Raw genomic sequence first — 24,996 nt, 5'->3', positions numbered from 1 at the left:
ATGTTACAAAAAAACACATTCATCGTGAAATGGCTTACCCACCTAGACTGCATGCATCTCAAGTGCATGTACATAGTTTTGTATTTATTAAAACGAGAGAGTAGAAAATCATGGAAACAGTACATCCATGATTAAGGTATATGATCCTCATTGGTGAGACTTTCTGCTAGGAAGGTGATTTCATAAAATTAGCATGTAAACTATTTTTCTCTTCTGTGCATTTTTTTTTCTTAGCACAGCTATTAGTCCTGACAAATTAGTATACTTCTCCAGTCTGCAAATTCACATTTATTAGCATTTGAAAAAGAAACAGCACAGACATCAAGCAAACTTGAACATAATTTGTTTCTGAATACAGGCCTTGATATCAGCAAAGATGGCTAGCCAACTCCCATTGAATGTTTGATTGATCTAGTCAGCATTCTGTATTGGTTACTGACACATTAACTAATGGTCTCTAATATTCATCAGAAACATTCTCATTTTCTGTCTAAATTATAGAAATGTTCTTATTTGATGCGGGATCAACTTTTGTCATAATAATAAACAACTAAATCTGATGAACTCATGTACAATTTGGATCTAGGGTAACAATTTATGAATGTATGAACTGCATGATCAGAATTCTAGCAATTAAAGACTCATTCTTACAGTTTGTGATGTCAATATGTTAAGTTTAATGCAGTCAGATCAGTGCATATAAACGCTGTTAGACTGTTTACCTGATGTGGAGGGGAGTGGGTAGATTGGAGGACCTCAAAGCCAAGAGCATATACTTATACAGCGCATTTAACATAATTAAATATTCCAAGGCACTTCTTCTTTATGGGGCCTCCTTAAAAGATTGCTTGTGAGCTTGACCAATGTGATTATTAACAGATCCAGTCTGCATTGTGAGCGACATTCAGCTTGACTGCTTACCTTTTTCCTATGGCGATGTAAACAAGTAACATATCCAGACAAATCCTGTACTATATATATGTATAATACCAATGCTCAGGGCTTGATTATATTTACATGTAAAAAGCCATTAGTACCCTAGCAATAACAGGGTTAAAAGGTAATTGCTGTGGGTACATGCAGGTTGAGTCCATTTCATATGTATCCATTCATCATCTCACAGAATTATTGCCTTCACCATCTTGCTCAAACTCATCAGTAATTTTGTCTGTGTTCTTGAGTCACTGCTTGCTGCAGAACTGAATGATGAGGATTATCTGCATGCATGGGGACCATGCAAGGTCTGCCCATACATCTGAGTCCTTCGGCAACTAGCGGACACTGAAGGGACTGAGTGCACCATCACCCTGGAAATTTAATTTTAATTTAATTTGTTAAGTTTCCTTTAAATGTTTTTTTTGTTGCAGTTCATTAGTGTGTATTCCTTTAAGAGGGAGCATTCAGTACCTCTTTTAATTAATTAAAACCTCTGATTAAAATATTTAGACTAGATTCAATATTGGTCCTAAAATACAGAGTTTTGACATAAGTAGTTAATTCTATTTTTTAATTTAGATTGAGCATTATTACATTTACTTGCCACTCTCTCTCTATCAACACAAGTTTTATTGCTGTTGTTTCCAAAGACTCCAAGATTGCTTATAAGGATCTTTCTTTTGTACCATTGTTTACCCTTGTGTACTACTAAGAATTTAAAAAATGTCAGTTATTTCAATGGGAATTGGCTGGACATTTTTGAGCCTGATTGACATTGATAGAGTCTAAATAGTTAACAGCAGATAAGGAATAATAGATACAATTTGTTTGTACACTGAGGTTATACCTAAGGCTCTAAGTTCACAAGGTCTCACTGAGTCTATCCACATAATTGCTGTTGGTAACCAGAATCTGTCCAAGAATCCGTTTTTAACAGGGCACAGCCTGGTAGAATTGAACTGTAGTCTGCCACAAAAAACTATTTGGGAAAAAAGAGAAAATCTGTTAGGAAAAATTATTTGGCAGTTTTAGTGATGTTTAATCCCCCTATCTGAAGGCAGAGTCTTTCTGAGGTACAGTTTTGTAAGTGCAGGTCGTCTTCTGGTATTTTGGCAAGTGTGCATTTATGTGTCAGTCTATACAGCAACTGCTGTCAGGTTGTTCAAGTGTGACAAATATCACAACCAAGTTAAATTCTATATTCATCCTGACACATTCACTTTCTAGCAAGGGTCACTGACTAGTGGTCATGAGTAGGATCTCAGACTACCAGCCCGGCTGAAATTGTCTGACACCTGCATTGTCAGATGATCTTTCGGGATTTATTGTCTATCTCAAATGTGAAGGCATGGGTAAGTTATTGGAATGCTGCTGCTGGATATGTAACAAATACCCTAGTAAGCGTTGTGGGGGGGGGAAGAGTTTCAGCCTCATAAAATAATGCTTGAAATTGTTTAATATATCATTGAATACACTTTATTTCAGATGGTTACACAGTTATACTCTGGAGTAACTATTTCTGTATCTCAGATACTTTGTAGCAGTGTACTCTTGCTTTTCTAGGAACACTGATGCATATTTCCTGAACATTTTAACCCAGCTATGTAAGGGTGGTGGTCTGCAACATTTCCTGGAAACTTTACCTCATCATGACACACAAGGATGATGTGGAATGCTTAAAGAGACACATATGACACAACTACAAGAACACTGGCCTTCCACTAAACTTTTACAACAATGTATCTCAGATTAACAGTAGACCTCATACTGGAAGAACACAATTGATGCCTATTCACATGCGTAACTCTACTACTGCATAAGGTCGTTTCAAATTAACAGCCACTCTGAATAAACAACACTCCATAAACCAGAATCAAGGATACATCCTGTAACTTTTTACAGAGATTGTTTTAAATAGCTTAATGTTCAGCATTGGCCATGTTAGTAGACACAACAGAACATGTCCCATGTGTGCTTTGTATAGCAAAATTGTAAACATGTTCTCTACGACAAAGTTTACAACTTTATAGTTTAGATCACACAGAACACCTTCCCCTAAATATTGTAAAATTGAAGTGTAACGAGATTCGAATTATAAACCGCCAATTGGAGAGTGCATTTCTGATGAACTGTATTTAATATTGCTGATAGTAACCACCTTGTTATGGATACAGTTCTGATAAAAGACCAATCAGTCTGAAAGATTAACTGCGTTTCTATCTTCACAGGTGCTGCCCTGCCTGATCTGCTGAGTATTTCTACTCTTTTCTGCTTTTATTTTAGATTTCTGGCCTTTGCAGTATTTTCATTATATTATAATTGCGATGTTGGGTTCTCAGAGCTGCTGAATAATTTGGGCGGCACAATGGCACAGTGGTTAGCATTGCTGTCTCACTGCAAGGACCCAGGTTCAATTCCAGCTTTGGGTGACTATGTGGAGTTTGCACATTCTGCCCATGTCTGCATGGGTTTCCTCTCACACTCCAAAGATGTGCGGGTTAGGTTGGCCATGCTTAATTGCCCCTTAGTGTCAAGGGGATAAGAGGGTAAATATCTGGGATTATGGTTTAGGGCTGGATGGGATTGTTGTTAGTGTAGGCTCGATGGACTGAATGGCTTCCTTCTGTACTGCAGGGATTCTCTGATTCTATGAATAAGCTAAAAGTTTAAAGATTATTTATTAACTTCACAAGTAGGCTTACATTAATACTGCAATGAAATTACTGTGAAAATCCTCTAGTCGCCATATACTGAGGCCTGTTCGGGTACACTGAGGGAGAATTTAGCATGGCCGATGCACCTAACCAGTATGTCTTTTGGACTGTGGGAGAAATCAGAGCATATGGATGAAACCCATGTCCACATGTGGAGAACGTGCACACTCTATGCAGACAGTGGTCCAAGCTGGGAATCAAACATGGGTCTCTGGTGCTGTGAAGCAGTAGTGCTAACCATTGTGCCACCGTGCAGCATCCAAACAATGATATCAAGGTATACATAAAAATGCCATTGTCATTTATTTACGCTTCCAATTAATTTAAACTGACATTCTGACTTGTTACCTCACTGCAAGGAAGTAATATATTTTCAGCCCTGATATGAACTGTGTAACTAATCTCCATGTTTGTTTCTGTAAATAGAAAGATAATAGAGTTGCAAATACATAAATTCAGCATCAGGTGATGCTCAGCACACTAACCCAGAGTTATTATTTACATGCTTTCCATGGGGAGTAAGTAGAGGAAGTGGTTTAAATTAAATTTGATTTGACTAAAAAAAATGAGCAAGGAGTTTCCAGTCTCCTTCAGATCATCAGAGACTGGATGTATCCAAGATATGCGTTGGGACCCTATGGAAGTCCCAATGTGCTGATTCTGTGAGATGTGTGAACTTCCAAAGAGCAATTTCCATGCTCACTGGGACCCTCCAGAAAAATTTCCAACACTGAATTAGTGTTCGAGACTTCAGACATTCCACAGAATAGTTCCACAGTGCTTACCTGAATAGTTATCTAGGAAATGTTAGATGGAAAAATCCTAGTCTAATTCTTAGCTAACTACAAAACTAACCTCCTAATAACTCACACTGACTCACCATCACCCCCCTCAACTGACTCCCTTCCCTCTCAACCCTGATCCCATGATTGTCTTCTTGAACCAACCCAACTAACCCCACCACCTGTCTGACTCCTGACTCAACCAGATTACCCACTGCACAACACAATTTCCTTTCCTGACCTGAATTTATTTGCCCCTGACCTGACTACTCTCTGACCCACCCACTAACTCAACTACCCTCCCCACCTGCCTGCCACCCTGCTACCTCAGCCACCTGCCACCGTACTACCCTAACCACTTACCACTTCACCTACCCACTTACCTCAACCACTTATTAGTCCTACCACCCTACCCATTCATACATCCACCCATTTACTAAAATTCACTTTGAACATTTAAACTTACTTTACAACTGCTCATGCCATAAAAAGGGGCTATGTTTTCTATGCTGATTCTCTTCACTGTTCTTTGAATGGATATCTGTGCTTGACAAGTTCTTCTGCATGTGGATTAGAAGTCCAGCCTTTTTAAGTGTATTCAGATAAGTGGATAGCTTTTAGTCTTATCAGTATCAGACACATAGAACATAGAACACTACAGCACAAACAGGCGCTTCGGCCCACGAGTTGCGCCGATCGCATCAACACCTACCAATCCATAGACCTATCTATAACCCCCAATCCCACTAAATCCCATATACTCATCCAGAAGTCTTTTAAAAGACCCCAGCGAGTTCGCCTCCACCACCACTGACGGCAGCCAATTCCATTCACTCACCACCCTCTGAGTGAATGATCAAAAGATTTGGGGCATTTTCCTAATGCAATCTCTCAATGTCCCATGATATAGCTGTGATGTCAAAATGTTCAAAAGTTAGAGTTTTCAGTCTATTTGCAAGCCCGGAAGGAAGAAATATTTGGTGTCATACATTTCTTTGTTTCAGTTTGTAATACTAGTTTCTCCATTTCAAATCTACAATCTTGCACTTCTCAAAATTAGATTTTAATTACTCAATGTGAGTCAAAATTGTTTTAAGATATTAAAATGCAATAATGATAATGAACTCCTGGTGTGAAAACAATGGGCTAAAATTTGGATTATTTCAGTGTTGAGGCATAGAGGTCACAATGCACGATTACCTATGTCTGGCTGAGGTAGTATGGGCAGCACACAAACTATGTTGATTACTCATTAGCCTGATTCTGGAGTACAGCCCAACTCCAAACACTTTGCTGACTGGCTGCATGCTCAGGAGGGGGTCAAGTGGTGGCACGGTGGCACAGTGGTTAGCGCCGCTGCCTCACAGTGCCAGGGTCCTGGGTTCGATTTGCAGCTTGGGTCACTGTCTGTGTGGCGTTTGCATGTTCTCCCCGTGTCTGCGTGGATTTCTTTTGAAAGTTCCGGTTTCCTTCCATAGTCCAAAGATGTGCAGGTTAGCTGAACTGGCCGTGCTAAATTCTCTCTTGTTATACCCAAACAGGCAGCGGAGTGTGACGATATGGCGATTTTCACACTACCTTCATTGCAGTGTGAATATAAGTTTATTTGTGACTAATAAATAAATGAAATAAAAAATTTTTCTGGCCAGCATGAATCATAGCACATCTTAAAGGGGAGGTGCATTTTAGCTATGGTGGTGAAACTGTTTTTCTTTACTCATTGAAGAGATGCTAGGCCAGCATTTATTACCCATCCCTAATTGTCCTGGAGATTGTGGTGATAAGCTGTCAAAAGCTAGTGGCTTTTGCTACCAAATAAACCTGTTGGACTTTAACCTGGTGTTGTGAGACTTCTTACTGTTTTTAACTGTGGCAGTCCATGTGGTGTAGCTATACCCACAGTGTTGTCACGGAGGAAGTTCCTGGAATTTGACCCAGTGACAGTGAAGGAACAGTGATATATTTCCAAGTCATGATGCTGAGTGACTTGGATGGAGACTTCCTGATGGAGGTGTTCCCATGTGTCTGCTATCCATTATCTTCCTAGATGGTAGTGGTTGTCGGTTTGGAAAGTTCTGTTTAAGGAGTGTTGGTGAATTCCTGCAGGGCATCTTATAAGTGGTATACATGGCTGCCAATGTTGGTGGTGGAGGGAGTGAATGTAGAAGGCTACCAATCAAGCAGGCTGCTTTGTCCTGGATGGTGTCAAACTTCTTGAACCGTGCCCAAATGTAGTTCTCATAAAGACTAAGAATGCAAATGGAGCAGCAGCGCACGGGGGGGAGGGGGAGGGGTGGTATCTTAATCAAAGAAGTGGAAAGGAGGAGAAATGTGCCCCGGTGGGGAGGTGACTTTCTGTTCCTATTCCCATCACATTGGACGTAATGTGCTCCCCACTTTCATCCCACCCAACTGCCTCCTCCCCACCATGGCAAATTACTGTGACCGTGAGATTAATACTTGATTCTGTGCAGGCTCAACTGCTGCCATCATAGCTGTGAATCTCAGTTCAAAGAGATATGCAGGGTGTTATGGCTCTCCAGCTTTCCAGCAGCTTACAAGGATTACAGGAAGGATCTAATTGCTCTGGAGTGTAGAGAAGATTTACTAGAATATTGCCTGGGCTGGAGGATTGTAGCTATGAGGAGAGATTGGAGAGACTAGGGAGGTTGGGGTGGTTTTTCTTGGAACAGAAGAGGGCTGAGTGGTGACATCATTGAAGTATTCAAAATTGTGAGAGGTAGGGAGTGAGTAAATTGGAGGAACCTGTTTCCCTTGGCAGAGAGTTCAACGTCATTGATGAAAATGAACATCTCACCAAGGCCATCCCCATACCCCCACTTCTTGCCTTCAAACAACCGCACAACATCAAATAGACCATTGTCCGCATCAAACTACCCAGCCTTCAGGAAAACTGTGACCACAGCACCACACAACCCTGCCACAGCATCGTCTGCAAGATATGATGGATCATCGACTCGGATGCCATCATTTCACGTGAGAACACCATCCACCAGGTACATGGTACATACTCTCGCAACTTGGCCAACATTGTCTACCTGATATGCTGCAGGAAAGGATGTCCCAAGGCATGGTACATTGGGGAGATCATGCAGACCCTATGACAATGGATGAATGAACGCTGCTCGACAATCGCCAGGCAAGAGTGTTCTCTTCCTGTTGGGGAACACTTCAGCAGTCATGGGCATTCAGCCTCTGATCTTTGGGTAAGCATTCTCCAAGGCGGCTTTCACAACACATGACAGCGCAGAGTTGCTGAGCAGAGACTGATAGCCAAGTTCCACACACATGAGGATGGCCTCAATCGGGATCTTGGGTTCATGTCACACTATCTGTAACCCCCACAACTTGCCTGGACTTTCAAAATGTCACTAACTTTCCTGTCTGGAAACAAAACACATCTTTTTAACCTGTGCTTAATGCTCTCTCTACTCAAATTGTCTGTACCTTTAAGACTTGATTAGCTGTAAAGACTCACATTCCAATCATTATTCATGTAAATTGAACTTGTGTCTTTATATGCCCTGTTTGTGATCAGAACTCCCACCCACCTGACGAAGGAACAGCCAGTTCCGAAAGCGTTTGCTACAGATAACCTGTTGGACTGTAGTGTGGTGTTGTTGGACTTCTTCGAGAGTTCAAAGACCGGGAGACATAAGTGCAAGCTAAATGGCAGAAGGATTAGAGGGGACATGAGGAAAAACCTATTTACGCAGACGGTGTGGGTATCTGGAATTTACTTCCTGAGTTGGTAGTGGAGACAGAGACCTAAACTCAGCTATACAGCACCTGGAGCTGCACCTTAAGTGCTGTTAGCTACAGGGCTATGGGCCATGCGCAGGAAGATGGGATTAGAAAAGTCACCTGGGTGTCTTTGGATTGGTATGGACAAGATGGGTTGAATGGCTCCCTTCTATCCTGTAGCATTTCTCAGAGTCCATGTTGTATGGATTGCTGAGGCACCATACTGTGGGGGCTTTAGCTGATCCATATAGCACAAACCTACTGGCCTTTCTTGGGATGCTGCTGCCTGTGCTGGTGTAGTGAGTCTAAAGACTGAATCCTTGAAGCCTAGAACTGCTCAAGGGCATGCAAGGCGATCTGCTGTATCCCCTACTGAAATTCAGCAGCTTTCTGTCATATGTGATACTGAAGTGGCACAGCATCAGAGCACTAGAACAAGCAAAGGCATCTGCAAGCCAGGCACTAACGGAGTATACAATAATATATTATTGAAAGTGGTGTTGCCTTTAGTTGTAATGGAACATTTATTTATGGATTTTGACCAAGAGGATGCTGTGATAGTTAATCACACAGGCATGGAACATTGACGACTTCTGGGACAATAGTAATGTGTGGATGTTTTTGGGGAACCAGACACTGATAAGCAGCTATCAGAATGATTGTGTTCTGGGTGTCTTCTCCTCCTCTTGTTCGTCCTCTTCTTCCTCCTCCCTCTTCCCAAGGGACTTGCTGAAGGTCTGATGGTAAGGGCTGCATTCTCATGGAAACCAAATTGTGTAGAATGCAACAGACTACCATGAATTTGGGGACATGGATCATGCTCTGGCTCTCCCAAGCGGTCCAGGCAGTGAAACATTTGAATAGTTTGTGTCATGACATTCCTGTTGGTAGCAGTCTAAAAATTGTTTTCTGTGAGTCCACCCTCATGAGCAGACCAAGCTCCATTTTTGATCTTGCTTTCAATATGTAACTCTGGAATGTCACAGGCATGAGAAGTGAAATGTTGGGTGCAGGTAGCAACAAAATAACCAAACACTACTTTTTAGATTTCACCTGACCATGATTCAAATCCTATTTAGGATTTATTTGATGATGGCAGTCATCAATAAAGTAGGTTAAAACATATTTAAACCCTCTCCAGATTCAGTTGAAGCACCTATTCAACATTCTGGGAAATATCCTAATTCAAATTGCTTCTGGACCTTAGCCTGGCAAACATTTTGATCAAAGGCTTCCAACATGCTAAATGCTGAATGGCCATTTTGTGGTCAGCATGTTGAGCACAGTAGACCTCAAACCTTCAAGCTCATAATAAAGTGTTAGCACATCAACAGATTCTTCAAAAGGCAATATTTATTAACTATTCCTCATTTCTCTGAGGCATTACCAGTCAACCACATTGTATGCAAGGTGAGTAACATTTGACTGTGACATTTTTCTTCCTTGAAGGCTATTAATGAATTGTTGGAGGTTTTGCAATAATCAATACGGTTACATGCTGATATTCTGGGGCTAGCCCATGAATGATCAGATTTATTGAATTCGATTTCACAACTTGCCACGGTGGGATTTAAACTCATGACCTCAAGATAGCGGGCCAAGAGACATCTGGTAACCAGGTGGCTGTTTGTCATGTCTGACTGAATCTACACAGTGAAAGTTGCCAGGTCATTTTATTCTGGAGGGCACTGCAGAAAAGCCTGTTGCTGTTTTAATCTGAACACCCCCCCTCACACACAAGCACACACTTTGGGGAGGCATGGTGGTTAGCACTGCTGTCTCACAGCACCAAGGACCCGGCTTCAATTCCCAGCTTGGGACACTGTCTGAAAAAGACACTGTCTCTTACAGACAGTGACCAAAACTGGGAATTGAACTTCTCATCCCCTCTCACTCTTCTGAACTCCCATGAATATAATACTGACCAACATATAACAGTGCTGCCATCCCAAGAAATATGTTGATGCTGCACATTCTCCCAGTGTCTGTGAGGGTTTCTTCCTGGTTCTCCAGTTTCCTCCCATTGTCCAAAAGACATGCTGGTTAGTTACATTGGCCATGCTAAATTCTCCCTCAGTATACCCAAATAGATGCTGGAGTGTGGAGACAAGGGGATTTCCACAGTAACTTCACTGCAGTGTTAATGTAAGCAGACTTTTTTCACAAATAAATAAATATATTTTACTTTTACTTTACATTTGCTAGCAAGAATAACTGGATAGCCCTGGGGCTAATTGAGGAACCCCTGCTTGTGCTGTGGCCAAGATCAACTAATTCAGCCCAGACTGGAAGTTAAATCTGTTGTCTTCTGATCTGACTCTGTACCATATTCAGCACTATATTTACCTACCGGTCAATCAGGAGAGCTTTGTTTTATTCAAAAAACATTGGTTTGGCCAACTTGATTGAAAATATCAGTATTCAGATGTCTAAGGATGTATTCTCAGAATGTGTTGATAAAAGAGAATACTGCCCATTAACTAATAATAATTTTTAACACATTTGGAAACATTTCCTAGACACTGAATGTGGGCAGGATCTAGTCTGTGGATGTGTGCTTAATAGCAAATGGATGTTGTAATTTAGTACTGAGGCATTGTCAAAGACAAAGCAATGGTTGCATTCAACTGATGAACAAAGAAGATGTACACAATAAGGTTTCAAATTTATAACGTTGAATGAGATAAGCCAAAGAACTAAACATCTTTGCTGAGAATGTACTGAAGCATCTATCTTATTCGAAAGAGGAATAATGATATTTCAGGGCCAAAATTTTTTTTCTAGCATTGATTGCCATGTTAAATTTTCTATTTGTATTTCACAAGATACAATCTAACATTCTTTCTAATGACTGGTGTGCAAATCAATATGTATAGAGTCTGAATTATATTCCATTTACTGCACAGGCCCAAGTACTTTGCTGGTGTTCATGCTCCACAACTTTCCTCCTGCCCTACTGTATTTAATCCAAATGAATGTGCTGTGCAGTATACATAGAAACACACATAAAAATTAAAGCTGGAGTAGACCATTAGGCACTTTGAGCCTGTGCCATCATTCATTATGATCATGGTTGATCATCAAATTCAAAACCTTGCTCCCATCTTCCTCCCATATCCTTTGATCCCTTTAACCCAATAGCTATATCTATTTCCTTTATGAAATCACATAACATTTTGGCTTCAGGCTACTTTCTGTGGTAGTGAATTCTACAGTTTCAGCACTCTCAGTGAAGAAATTTCTCCTCACCTCAATCCTAAAAGGTTTACCCCATATCCTCAAAGTGACCCCTGGTCTTGACACCTGCACCATTGGGAACATTCTTTCTGAATCTATCCTGTCTAATCCTGTTAGAGTTTTATAATTTTTAATGAGATCTCCTCACTCTTCTAAACTCCGATGGATATAATCGTAACCAACATATGGCAGTCCTGATATCCCAAGAATCATCCTGGTGATCCTTCGCTGCACTCCCTCTTTAGCAAGGACATCCTTCCTCAGATAAGGAGACTAAAGCTGTATGTAAAACTCCAGATGTGACCTCATCAACACCCATCCCTATTTCTATACTCAGATCCTCTTGCTATGAAGACAAACGTAACATTTGCCTTCTTCACTGCCTGCTGTATTTGCATGCTTACTTTTAGTGACTGATGGCTGAAGACATGATGCTGTCACTGAGTATCTACATCTCTCAATTTACACCCATTCAGATTATCATCAGCCTTCCTATTTTTGGTACGAAAGTGGATAACCTCACATTTATCCATATTATACATCTGCCATGCATATGTCCACTCACTCAGCCTGTCCAAATCACACTGAAGCATCTTTGCATCCTCCTCACAGCTCACTCTGCCACCCAATTTAGTATCATGTGCAAATTTGGAGATATTACAGTTGGGGTCCTAGCACAGATCCCTGCAGTACGTCACTAGTCACTGCCTGCCAATCAGAAAAAGACCATTTTATTCCAACTCTTTGGTTCCTGTCTGTTAACCAGCTTCCTATCCATTTCAGGGCATTATCCGCAATCCCATGTGCTTTAACCTTACATCGTAATCTGCTTTGTGAGACCTTGTAAAAGCCTTCTGAAAGTCTGAATAAGCCACAACCCACCGGTTCTCCCTGGTCAACTTGACTAGTTACTTTCTCAACAAATTCCATCTGTCATAGCCTTGGCTAATTCTGAACTTACTACCATCCAAATACAGCATTACAACAGAAGTGATGAAAAGTGATGATGGAGAATGGAAAGCTGACTGGCTTTTATGTTCCCTAATCAACAATGTAGCACTCCATAGAAAGCGTTGGAAATACTCAACAGGTCTGGCAGCATCTGCGGAGAGACCAGTTAATGATTTCATTCTGTTACAGGCCTGCTGAGTATTTCCAACATTTTCTACTTTTATTTCAGATTTCCAATACACAGCATTTTCTTTTGTGTTGATGCAACATTCCAAGATGCTTTCCGCACAGCGGTGTACGCTATAGTGGTAATTTTGTAACATTGTGTTCCCTGTGGGGTGCCTCATTCACTGTGAACAGATCCAGGAAATTTGAATAATTTAAAAAAAAATAACTTTCCAACTATCTGGTCAGAAAACTAGGGTGCTCTGGACTTGCTGAAATGCCCATTCCCAGGTACTGGTGGTCAGGGTGGGGAGTGCAGCACAGCTCACCAGCCAGGAATGCAAAGTTGAAAAATCACCCCATGTAATAATTGCACTAAATGTAGAAAATTGGGATTAAATGGAAAATTGCCTTATTGCTGCGCTTCCTTCATCTTTTAATCAACATGTTTGTAAAGGTTTAAGGAAAAAAGAATGTGGATTTATGTTTCAGAACTTCAAGAAGCTCCAAAGTGTTTTACAATCAATGAATTGTTTTTTTGAGTGCTGCCAGTTCTGTTTTTAGGCAAATATGGCAGTCAGCTTTTTTACAGAGCAAACAGCAGATGAATCAATGGCTAGATAATCTGTTTTCAATGGTATTCATTGAGGGAGGAATTTTGGCAGGACACCAGGAAACTCCCCATTCTTCTTTGAATTGTGCCAAGGGATTCTTTTTACATCCAGTGCAGCAGATGGAATGGTTCAGCTTGCTGCCTCAGCTAAAAGATATACCCTTTCCAGTACGTCAAAGTTTCAGCATAGATTATGGTCAATATCTCTGGAGATTCCAGGCCACTGATGGGCCTTTCCATTCTTGTCAGAAAATTGATGGTTAATTTCCCCTTTTTTTAAGTTAATTTCAAAGGATTGAAAATTACAAGCTTGCACCCCTCCTTCAAACAAACCCAGCATTAGTCATTCACATCCTCGCTGTAGACAGAAAACTACTCTTTAGACTTTCAAACTGTTGTCTTAATATTCCAAATCATCAAGCTGGATAATATAGTAGCAAAAGACTACAGAAGCTGGAAATCTGAAACAAAAAATAGAAAATACTGGAAAAACTTGGCAGGTCTGGCAGCAGCTGTGAAAAGAGGAATAGGGCTAACCTTTCATTGAACATAGAAACAAAGAGCAGAAGGCCATTTGGCCCTTCAAGCTTGTATTCATTAGGATCATCCAACTCAATAGCTTGATCCTGCTTCCCTCCCCCCATATCCTTTGATCCTTTTACAGAGTTGGATATTTTGATGGGAAGGTTAAAGCAGAGGTTATGTGGGTGCCATGCTAATATGAAATGTCTGTTTAAAGGTCTGGATTCAGCATATGATTTTGGTTAATTTATGATTATTAAATGTGCACATAATGCAGAAATCGACATCTGTAAGTTTAATATCCGAGTGCATTGTTTCTGGAATTGTACGAAACCTCCTTACAGCCATTACCATAGAAGGTGTGTAGTCCACTATCCAGAAGAAAAGTCAACTGTGAAGGCTAGTTTACAGTTTGAGGAAGTAGACACTCTGGTTCTGGAATATGACACTGAAAATGCTAGAGAAACCAGTTCTGATGAAAGATCACAATCTGAGCCTTAACTCTGTCTCTCACTCTAAAGGTGCTGCCAGACCTATTGAGTGTTTGCAGTATTTTCCGCTTTTAACCTTGAAGAAGGAACTGAGAGGAGGAGAGATGTCCTGTCAGAGTTTGGAAGGTGAGGTGAAGAGGTGAGGTGGGGAAGGAGGTGGTGGTAGGTGGGGGGTGGAATGCAGGGGCAGTGGTTTGTAGGAAGTGAAGGAGACCACAGAAGCAGTGCTGCAGTGGGAGATGGCCCAGATGGTGTCAACCAGGAGCCCTGGATTCAGGACATTACTCCATGCTGCAAAGAATTAAATGACTTGAGACAAGTGACCAAGATGAGTTTCCATCTCACAAGTGCACTGCTCTATAACTGCACAACCTCAACATACTTTAGCCACCATCTAGCCACACAGTGACATTATCTTACAGAGTGTCAATCTTTCTGTCAAACAGAGATGTCAGAGGGTGGTGAGGGCCTGGAATGCATTGCCAAGCAAGGTGGTAGAGGCGGACACGCTGGCATCGTTTAAGACTTGTCTGGATAGCCACGTGAACAGACTCGGAATGGAGGGATACAAATGAATAGTCTAGTTGGAAGAATGAGCGGCGCAGGCTTGGAGGGCCAAAGGGCCTGTTTCCTGTGCTGTATTGTTCTTTGTTCCTTGTTCTCTTCCAGATCAAGGTAACCCCTAACAGGTCGCAACATGACCTGACTAGAGGACAAACCCTGGAGGAGCCTGATGTAAGTTAATCTCACCGGATCATACCTCACAGAAAATGTCCCATCATCACAGTACCTGGATATGTCCTGTCCCACCATCAAGGCATTCATACCAAAGGTAGCAATGCAATGGTAAACAGTCAGGAGAGTGCTCTGGAGTTCTCAACTTTGACTCTGGGCTCCATTAAATCTCATTGCTCAGGTCAAACATGAGCAATGAAATCTCCTACTGACTGTTGTTGCCACTTTTACCACAACAGACACTCTCCCCTCAACTCCCTGCATCCCACTACAATGCTCCCACCAAGCTGATAAATCTACACTCCTCCAGCTTGAACACCATGTGGAAAAAGCATGGAGGGTAACATGGGCAAGCATGTACTCTGAATTGGGGACTTAATGTCCATCACCAAGAGTGGCTCAGTAGATCCACTACTGACCGAGCTGGCCAAGCCCTGAAAGAGTTAGCTGCTACACTGGGTCTACAGCATGTAGTGAAGGAAGCAACAAGAGAGAAAAACATACTTGACCTCATCCTTACTAGTCTACCTGTTGGAGATGTATCCATCCATGACAGAATCAGTAGGACTGACCATCGCACAGTCCTTGTGGAGACAAAGTCTCATCTTCACATTGAGGACAGCCTTCATTGTGTTGTGCGTCACTACCAGTGTGCTAAATGAGTTAGACTTTAGACAGATCTAGCTACTCAAGACTGGACATCCGTGAGACACCTTGGGCAATCAGCAGCAGCAGCAGAATTGTATTCAACCACAATCTGTAACTTTTATAGCCTGGCATATCCCCCATTCTACCACTAATATCAAGCCAGGAGATTAGCCCTGGTTGAATGGAGAGTTCAGGATAGCATACCAGGAATGCTAGCCATACCTAAAAATGAAGTGCCATGAGACTTAATGGGGTCCAGAGTCAATGTTGAGGACTCCAGAGCAATACTGTCCTGACTGTATACCTTTGCACTGCTACCTTTTGTATGAATGTCTTGATGTGTGACAGGACAATCCAGGTATTGTGATGGTAGGACATTGTCTGTGAGGTATGATTCAGTGGGAATAGCTTACATTAGGCTTCTCCAGCATTTGTCCTCCCTCAGTCAGATCCTGTTGTGACCTGTTAGGGTTAGCTTGATCTGGAAGAGAAAGATTGACACTCTGTAAGATAATGTCACTGTGTGGCTGGATCATGGTTAAAGTATGTTGAGGTGTCAACCTGGTGAAATACCTACTTGCATGTCAAACAGCAGAAGTTGCATGCAATGGTCAGAGCTAAACGATTCCTCAATTAATGGATCTGATCTAAGCTCTGTAGACCCGTAAAATCCAGCTGTAGAGGGTAATTAAACAACTAGCTAGAGGAGAAGGCTCTACAAATATCCCTATCCTCAAATGATGTGGGGAGCCAGTACATCAGTGCTGAAGGCAAGGCTGATGTATTTGCCTTGTTTTCTTCTGCCAGAAGTGCTGAGTGATGATCTATTTTGGCCTCCTCCAGAGATCTCCAGCATCATATGTGTCAGTCTTCAGCCAATTCAATTCAATCCACATGATGTCAAAAAATGGCTGGAGGCATTAGATAATGAAAAGTCTATGGCCTCTGACAACATTCCTGCATTAGGACTTGTGCTCCAAAGCTTGCTGTACCCCTAGCCAAGTTGTTCCAGTACAGCTTCCACACTGGCAACTATCCAAAGGTGTGGAAAATTGCCAGGTATATCCTGTACACAGAAAGCAGGGTAAATCCAACCTGGTTAACTGTTACCCCATCAGTCTACGCTTGATCATCAGTGTTGGAGGGTCTGGTCTTCTTGGTCTATGATGTGTAAGTACTGATTTGGAACATGGCTTTCGCTTAAAGTATTTGCCTTCTTAACTACATCTCAAAGGTCCCTTACAGAACAGACACTGTACACAGATGCAGAGTCCTTGAACAGTGACGGTTTATTCAGAGTTCATGCAAACACATGCAGGGAGACTGCTACTCCAGGTCTGTCTGGAAAGCAATCTGATAATGTTACGCAAAGCTTGTGTGTCTAAAAAGTTCTTGTGCACACACCTTAGTCACCCCCAAAAGTGCATCATATGCTTTACAGTTTTTAGAAATAAATGAAAAGTATAGTTATCTAACCACATTATCTCCTGACCGCATCATCAGTTGACCACATTATCTCTAATTATAGGTTGCGATATATCAGAAAGCATCTGCATGCCATTCACTGTAAGCAAAATTGCCTTTCTGCTGACATTTTGGTTTGCAATGTCCTACCTATTCAACACTTTCCTACCCTTACTATATTTTCCTTCAATTATTAACTTCTTGTTTCCCATATTCAGAATTTTCCTTCAACAATCAGCTAAGTGATGGACGGGGTCATTGACTGTGCTCTCAAGTAAGACTTACTCTGCAATAATTTGCTCACTGAAACTCACTTTGACTTCCACCAGGATCGCTCAGCTCTTGACATCATTACAGTCTTGGTTCAAACATGGACAAAAGAGCTGAACTGAGAGGTGAAGTAAAGTAACTGCCATTGACATCAAAACAGCATTTGAGTGAGTGTGGCATTAAGGAACCCTAGCAAAACTGGTATCAATAGGAATCAAAGGGAAAATTCTCTGCTGTGTGAAGTCATACTTAGCATAAAGGAAGATGGTTGTAGTTGTTGGAGGCCAATCATCTTAGTCTCAGACAATTGCTGCAGGAGTTCCTCAGGGCAGTACACTAGGCCCATCTTCAACTGCTGTATCAATGATCTTCCCTCCATCATAAGTTGGGGAGGTGGATGTTCACTGATGATTGCACAATGCTCAGTGCCATATGTGACTCCTTATATACTGAAACAGTCCAAGTCCATATGCAATAAGACCTGGAAAACATTCAATCTTGGGCTCATAAGTGGCATGTAACATTTGTGCCACACAAGTGCCAGGCAATAACCATCTCTAACAAAATAGAATCTAAACACCTCCCTTTGGCATTCAATGGCATTACCCATGAATACGCATCATCAACACCCTGAAAGTCACCATTGACCAGAAACTTAACTGGACTAGACAAATAAATACTCAGTCTACAAGGGGAAATCAGAGGCTAGGAATTCCATGGTGAGTAACTTATTCCTGAACCCCCCAAAGTCTATCCACCACAGGCAAAGCATAAGTTAGGAGTGTAATGGAATACTCTCCACTTTCCTAGCTGGGTGAGGGTCCAAAAACACTCAAGAAATGCAACACCATCCAGGACATAGCAGCCCGCTTCATTGGCCCCTAAGCACCACATTTAACATTCACTCCCTCCAATGCCGATACAGTGACAACAATATGTACTATGTACAAGATGCACTGCAGCAACTCTTCAAACCTCCTTCAACAGTACCTTCCAAACTTGCAAAATCTACCACTTACAATCAGACACCTGGGAACTCTACCACCTGCAATTTCCCTTCCAAATCATACACATTCTGATTGGAACTATAATGTTGTTCCTTCACAGTGGCTGGGTAAAAGTGCTGGAACTCCTGGAAACAGTAATTTCAGTATGTGTACCTACAACACATGAACTATAGTGGTTCAAGATGGAAGCTCACCCCACCTTCTCAAGGACAATTAAGAATGGGCAACAAATGCTGGCCTGGCTAGTGATTGCAGCCTGTGATAGAATACATTTTTGAAAAGAAGTTCAATATTTTCTGTAACGCCCAATTTAGAAAAGCCTCACGAAATCTCATGAGGGCCACAACATGCAGCTTCAGTAAATTTAGAGCTTATGGCCCCCTGTTTGGTACTTGATTTGGTAAATATCCCTCTATATCTTCTTCATAATTAGCATGCACCCATTTATTGTAGACAGGTTGTGTTGTATAAGCAACTAAGTTGCACTGACAGATATTAATAGCAACAGCACTGATTTGCATTTATATAGTGTTTTTAGCATAGTAAATCATCCAAGGTACTGATCAAGTGCAACAGCAATAAAAGTGTTTTTGACACCAACAGGAGATAGCAGGACAGATGGCCAATGTCCAAGTCAAAGGGTTTTAAGGAGAAAGAGAACCTATTATCCTTATTGATCATTCAGCAGGATTTCTAAGCCCATTAAGTTCCATACCATAGTTATTTGAATGTACAAGTTCATGCCAGAGTGATCTGATCACCTGATACCAATATTAGAAGTGAAACTAACACAGAAATCCTTTACAATTGGTACAATTTAAAAACATTGCTTTCACAATAACACACTTCTACTAATGCAACAAACAATGAAATGTCCAAAGGCATTTTACAGAGAAATGGAGATTTCCACTGACAGCTCACAGGGGAAGTAGGTCCAACAGCAAGGTAGAGGATATAGATATTCTGATGGCATATAGAAGGTGAGTGGAAAATAACTGAGATGGAGTGTTTAAGAAGGGGAATTCTGTAGACTGCAAACAAAATGGCTTAAACCTCTGCCACTTTTGGTGGAAGAAAAGGGGGGGTGAGAAGAGCAAATGAAAATTAAGCCAGAGCTGGAAGAATTAAGGACTTGGGATGGGCTTAATAATGGCGAAGATCACAACTGTAAGTGGAGCAAGGTCATGGAGGGGCTTGTAAATGAAGGGTTTGATACCACAGCATTGGAGAATGGATTTGCAATGCTTGGAGCACTGGGCAAGCAAGACTTAACACAAGAGTGCAGTCTGTGGAATTCAGGACAAGTTGAAGGTTATGGTGGGGGAGGTGAACCTTGTGCATGGGGGAGGGGCAGGGGGTGTGCTGATGGAGGCACAAGCAAAATCAAGTCTGGAGCTGACAAAAGCATGAATTAAAGTTTCAGTTGCAGTGTGAGTGAGGTAGGAATAGATGTGAAGAAAAAAGCACATGACCTAGATTTTGATCAGATTATGAAATTTGAAACTCCGTCTGGGTCACAAAGGTCACCAAGGTTGCAGACTATCCAGTGCAACATGAGTGACTTGATATTCAGCCAGTCTGACAACACAGGGGCCAGATGTAGAGTTGAGGGAAGTGGTGTAGATGTAGCGCTCTATGGCAGTATATCATGACAAATGAGTAAAAGGAAATCAGCCACTATGAAACATTTAGGTATACTTGATGTTGCATAGGAGTAGGATAAGAGAAACTGTGTGCAGAGGGCCAGAGAGCAACAGAGGCAGTCTCAAGAAGATGGACCACAGATGAGCAGTAAACAAAGAAGGAAAACATAATTCATCACATTGAATGCTGTGGACTGTTTAAGAAGGGCAATTAAAATAATAACACATCATGGTTGCAAGTTAAGCCTGATGAATTGATCAGTGACTTTTCACTTTAGAATTTCACTTCTCTATTATCCTCTAAGGAAAATATAGACAATACAAACAATCCAGCTGAAAACACTAGATTATCTCATTACAAGTCTAAACAATGTGCAAGTGGATTTGCCTGTTTGAAAATTATTTCTGAGTAAAGTGCTCTACAGTTTGGCTGGTGAGACTTCCAGGCAGTTTTCAACAATACAACATGAAAGCTGAGGAGCTATAAAAAATGTTGCTACACTGCAGGAGGCTGAAAGATATATGAGTAACTGGCCTGGACTTTGAAGTGAGAGTTACCTTCAGAATGGCACTCATTGAAACTGTATTTCTGTTAACTCATGTGTCCTTCCCATGATTCAACTCGTTTCCCTTCAGGAACCGTTATCAAATGTTCAGTACATGCTCTTGTTGCTATCTGTACCCTCCACCTGGAGGGTGAGGAAATAGAAAAGTGGTGCTACTCTGGCCTTGCAAGGGTAAGGAAGAAGTCTCACAACACCAGATTAAAGTCCAACAGGTTTATTTGGTAGCAAAATCTGCTAGCTTTCAGAGCGCTGCTCCTTCATCAGGTACGTGGGAATTCTGTTCATAAACAAGGCATATAAAGACAAACTCAATTTACAAAATAATGGTTGGAATGCGAGTCTTTATAGGTAATCAAGTCTTAAAGGTACAGACAATGTGAGTGGAGAGAGAGATAAGCACAGGTTAAAGAGATGTATATTGTCTCCATGTGTATTGTATACTCATCAATCGATAGTTCCGACACGCCATAGTGAAAAACCACATCAACCTCCTCAGAAGACAAACACTGGACATGGCAGACAGAGTACCCTTCGTTGTCCAGTACTTCCCCGGAGCGTGGAAGCTACAACATCTTCTCGGAGGCTTCAACGTGTCATTGATGAAGACAAACATCTCGCCAAGGCCATCCCCACACCCCCACTTCTTGCTTTCAAACAACTGCACAAGCTCAAACAGACCATTGTCCGCAGCAAACTATCCAGCCTCAGGAGAACAGTGACCATGACACCACACAACTCTGCCACAGCAACCTCTGCAAAACGTGTCGGATCATCGACATGGATGCCATCATCTCAAGTGAGAACACCATCCATCAGGTACACGGCATATACTTTTGCGACTCGGCCAATGTTGTCTACTTGATACACTGCAGGAAAGGATGTCCCAAGGCATGGTACATTGGGGAGACCGTGCAGATGCTATGACAGTGGATGAATGAACACCACTTGACAATCACCAGGCAAGAGTGTTCTCTTCCTGTTGGTGAACACTTCAGTGGTGACAGACATTTAGCCTCCGATCTTCAGTTAAGCAATCTCCAAGGCGGCCTTAACAACACACGACAATGCAGAGTCACTGAGCAGAGACTGATAGTTAAGTTCTGCACACATGAGGACAGCCTCAACTGGGATCTTAGCTTCATGTCACATTATCTGTAACCCCACAACTTGCCTGGGCTTGCAAAATCTCACTAACTGTCCTGTCTGGAGACAATACACATCTCTTTAATCTGTGCTAAATGCTCTCATTGTCTGCACCTTTAAGACTTGATTACCTGTAAAGACTTGCATTCCAACCATTATTTTGTAAATTGAGTTTGTCTTTATATGCCCTGTTTGTGAACAGAACTCCCACTTACCTGATGAAGGAGTGGCACTCTGAAAGCTAGTGGATTTTGCTACCAAATAAACCTGTTGGACTTTAACCTGATGTTGTGAGACTTCTCACTGTGTTTACCCCTGTCCAATGCCGGCATCTTCACATCTTGCAAGGCTAAGCCAGCCATTTGATGCCATCAGTAATTTCTATCATTGTCAGTGTGAGGCTATTAAACTGTTCAATGGAAGTATTCTTTTTGGAAGTCCTGTCAAGCAGGACTCAGCTGCCCTGACATTGATAGGAGGAGGTCCACAAATTGCATGATGCACGTGACTCTGGCAGCAATCCTGAGCAATCCGCCTCCAAGTTAGCCAATTCACAGAGAGGAAATCACGATTGAACCAATGTAATGTTAGCATCATGGTTCATATCTACTTTGAGTTCCCTGTCTTGAACCATACATACTGGTCTGAAGCATGCACATGGGATCTTAAGATCCTTAATACTCTTTCCTTCTCCTGAAGCTGTTCTGTTACTGACAGCCTATTATACAGAGAAGCAGTGTGAGTCTTAGTTAAGATTTATATACCTCTGCTCAGCTCCACTAGGAATTGTTTTCTCACACATAGGTTATATTTCATTTGAAGGCATGCAGTGTGCTTTCATGTTCTCTAAAGGAGAAAATGCTCTACAACCAAAAAGAATAAAGTACAATCTCACTACTGGAAGGAATCATCCTTCCAGCTTAGGATACAAAATTATAGGTTTCAAGTTGAGGTCATGTCTAAAAGCAAAGATTACAAAGGCATTGATTTGTTTTCAATAATTTTTTAAACAACTGATAGGATGTGTGTGAAACAACTTGTGTAAGAGGGGAAAATATGTGCAAGAGAAATAGCAGAATGTTTTCCTAACTGAAGTGGCAGATTTTGTAGTTGTGAAGACAAGGTGCACAGGAGCAAAACTTGATGTGGTTGCAAAAGAGGGTTTGTTGTATAAGGGTCTCTGGCATTGCAGGAGTAAGTATAGAACTGGGAAACAATACTGCCTAGAGTGTGATGTAAAGAGACACATGACCTGAGACTAGAGCTGTGGACTGGACAGGGGCCTGTGTAGAAGCAAGCACTGAGTTAGATCATGGCTCAGGCTATATCCTAGATATATGTACATATTTATACATTATCAAGAAACACAATATTCAACCAAACAAGACTCTGAACTTTTTTGTGAGACTGACTGAACATACAAAATAAAACAAGCTCTAATTCTGAAGTTGGCATGGGTTTTATTGAAGTGAGTCTGTTCCTTATGAACTCCAGAGGAACAGTCACCTCACTAACCTGATGCCTCTGAGATGTGTTGTAATCTTCAAAGTGATGCTGTTCAGTTCGACAGCAAGAAGGTCATTTTCAATTTGTAAATTGCCAAATCTAAACTATTGGCATTCTTTGAAGCTGTAACTAGTAGGGTTGACCAAGGAGAACCAGTGGATGTGGTTCATTTGGACATTCAGAAGGCTTTCAACAAGGTCTCATATAGAAGTCTACTATGTTAAGCTAAAGCACATGGAATTGTGGGTAGTATCTTGAGATGGATAAAAAGCAGCTTAGCAGATTGAAGCAAAAAGCTGGCATAAATGGGTATTTTTCCGATTTGGCAGACAATAACCAGTGAGGCACAGTAGGAATCTTTGCTAGGACACTAACTGTTCACATTATATATTTATGATTTGGATGAGGGAAGTAAATGCATTATCTCAAAATTTGTACATGATGCAAAATTGGGCAGCAAGATGAGCTGTGAGGAGAATGCAGAGATGCTTCAGCATGACTTGGACGGGCTGAGTGAGTGGGCATCTGCATGGAAGATGCAGTATAATGTGGGTAAATGTGAGGTTATCCACTTTGGTGGCAAAAATAGGAAGGGGATTTTTATTTGAATGGGTGTAAGTTGAAAGAGGTGGATATTCAATGAGACCTTTGTGTCCTTGTGTATCAGTCACTGAAAGTAAGTGTGCTGGTACAGCAGGCAGTAAAGAAGGCAAATGGTATATTGGCCTCCGTAGCAAGAGGATTTGAGTATAATGGTAGGGATGTTTTGCTGTAATTGTACAGGGCATTGGTAAGGCCCTGGAGTACTGTGTGCAGTTTTGATGTCCTTATCTGACGAAGGATGTCCTTGCTATAGAGGAAATGCAGTGAAGGTTTACCAGGCTAATTCCTGGGACGACAGATCTGTCATATGAGGAGAGACTAAGTTGGTTAGGATTGTATTCAGTGGAGTTTAGAGGAGTGAGAGGGGATCTCATAGAAACTTATAAATTTGTAACAGGATTAGACAGGGTAGATTCAGAAATAATGTTCCCAATGGTGGAGGAGTCCAGAACTAGAGGTCATAGTTTGAGGATAATGGGTAAATCTTTTAGGACTGAAGTGAGGAGAAATTTCTTCACCCAAAGAGTGGTGAATGTGTGGAATTCATGTACAATGTCCAGCTTGTTTGTTTGAATGGGTCACTAAATCCTTTACTACTCCTGTACAAATGCAGCGACATTCACTGCCAAGTGCAGGAATTCACCAAATCACCTCCAAAAACACTCCACAGTACTTCCACTGCCTTTTCAATTGGAGAATTTGGTCTAAACCATTTTACCTGCAAATGGGATGGCTGGCCCTTTAAACAACATGGGGGGGGGATGTCTCATACAGTTGAATGCATGTTCTTTTGTGAATGGATAGTGCATATTTTCAGTGGGCCTATGTGGTCCATGTTTCAAGAACATCATTAAATCAAGTCTTTTAACAACCTGGCTTGTTAGGATTCTTCATATGTATGGATTCATGTATATGGATAACATTAAAGCCCCTCCCAGTGTGGGGTGCCATGTTGGTCACATCCAAAGCAGCTAGAAGCATCTACATGCTATTCTGAGGTTCTCCCACTCCCATGGTGCTGGTCCACTAATGCTATGGAGTGAAATTTCTAACCACCTATGTTTTCTGTGAAATACAGCAAAGCATGTGCTGCAAAAGAATAATTCAGATTTCCTCTTGGGCTCAGAAATACTGCAGTCAGTCAGCGCGAACGATGTCTAAATTATAGACTGTGAAACTTTTAATACTGGTCAACATTACCAATCTATCTGTAATATTGATAAGATAGCTGGGCC

The 24,996-nt window shown here is 41.5% G+C and overlaps 1 long non-coding RNA gene across 1 annotated transcript in view; it reads right to left on the bottom strand.

The window, feature by feature from the left end:
- Positions 1–1,568: 1,568 nt before the first annotated feature.
- Positions 1,569–24,996, bottom strand: part of LOC145345500 (uncharacterized) — an 85,950-nt gene continuing 62,522 nt past the window's right edge. The window contains exon 3 of the long non-coding RNA XR_013887075.1: positions 1,569–1,915. This is a non-coding gene — a long non-coding RNA (uncharacterized LOC145345500). The remainder of the gene's footprint in view (positions 1,916–24,996) is intronic.

Source organism: Carcharhinus amblyrhynchos, chromosome 7 (genome assembly GCF_965287045.1).
Source record: "Carcharhinus amblyrhynchos chromosome 7, sCarAmb.v2.hapA, whole genome shotgun sequence".
NCBI classification, from domain to species: Eukaryota; Metazoa; Chordata; class Chondrichthyes; order Carcharhiniformes; family Carcharhinidae; genus Carcharhinus; species Carcharhinus amblyrhynchos.
Note: the sequence above shows the minus strand (reverse complement) of the source record. Positions and strands in the feature narration are given on the sequence as shown.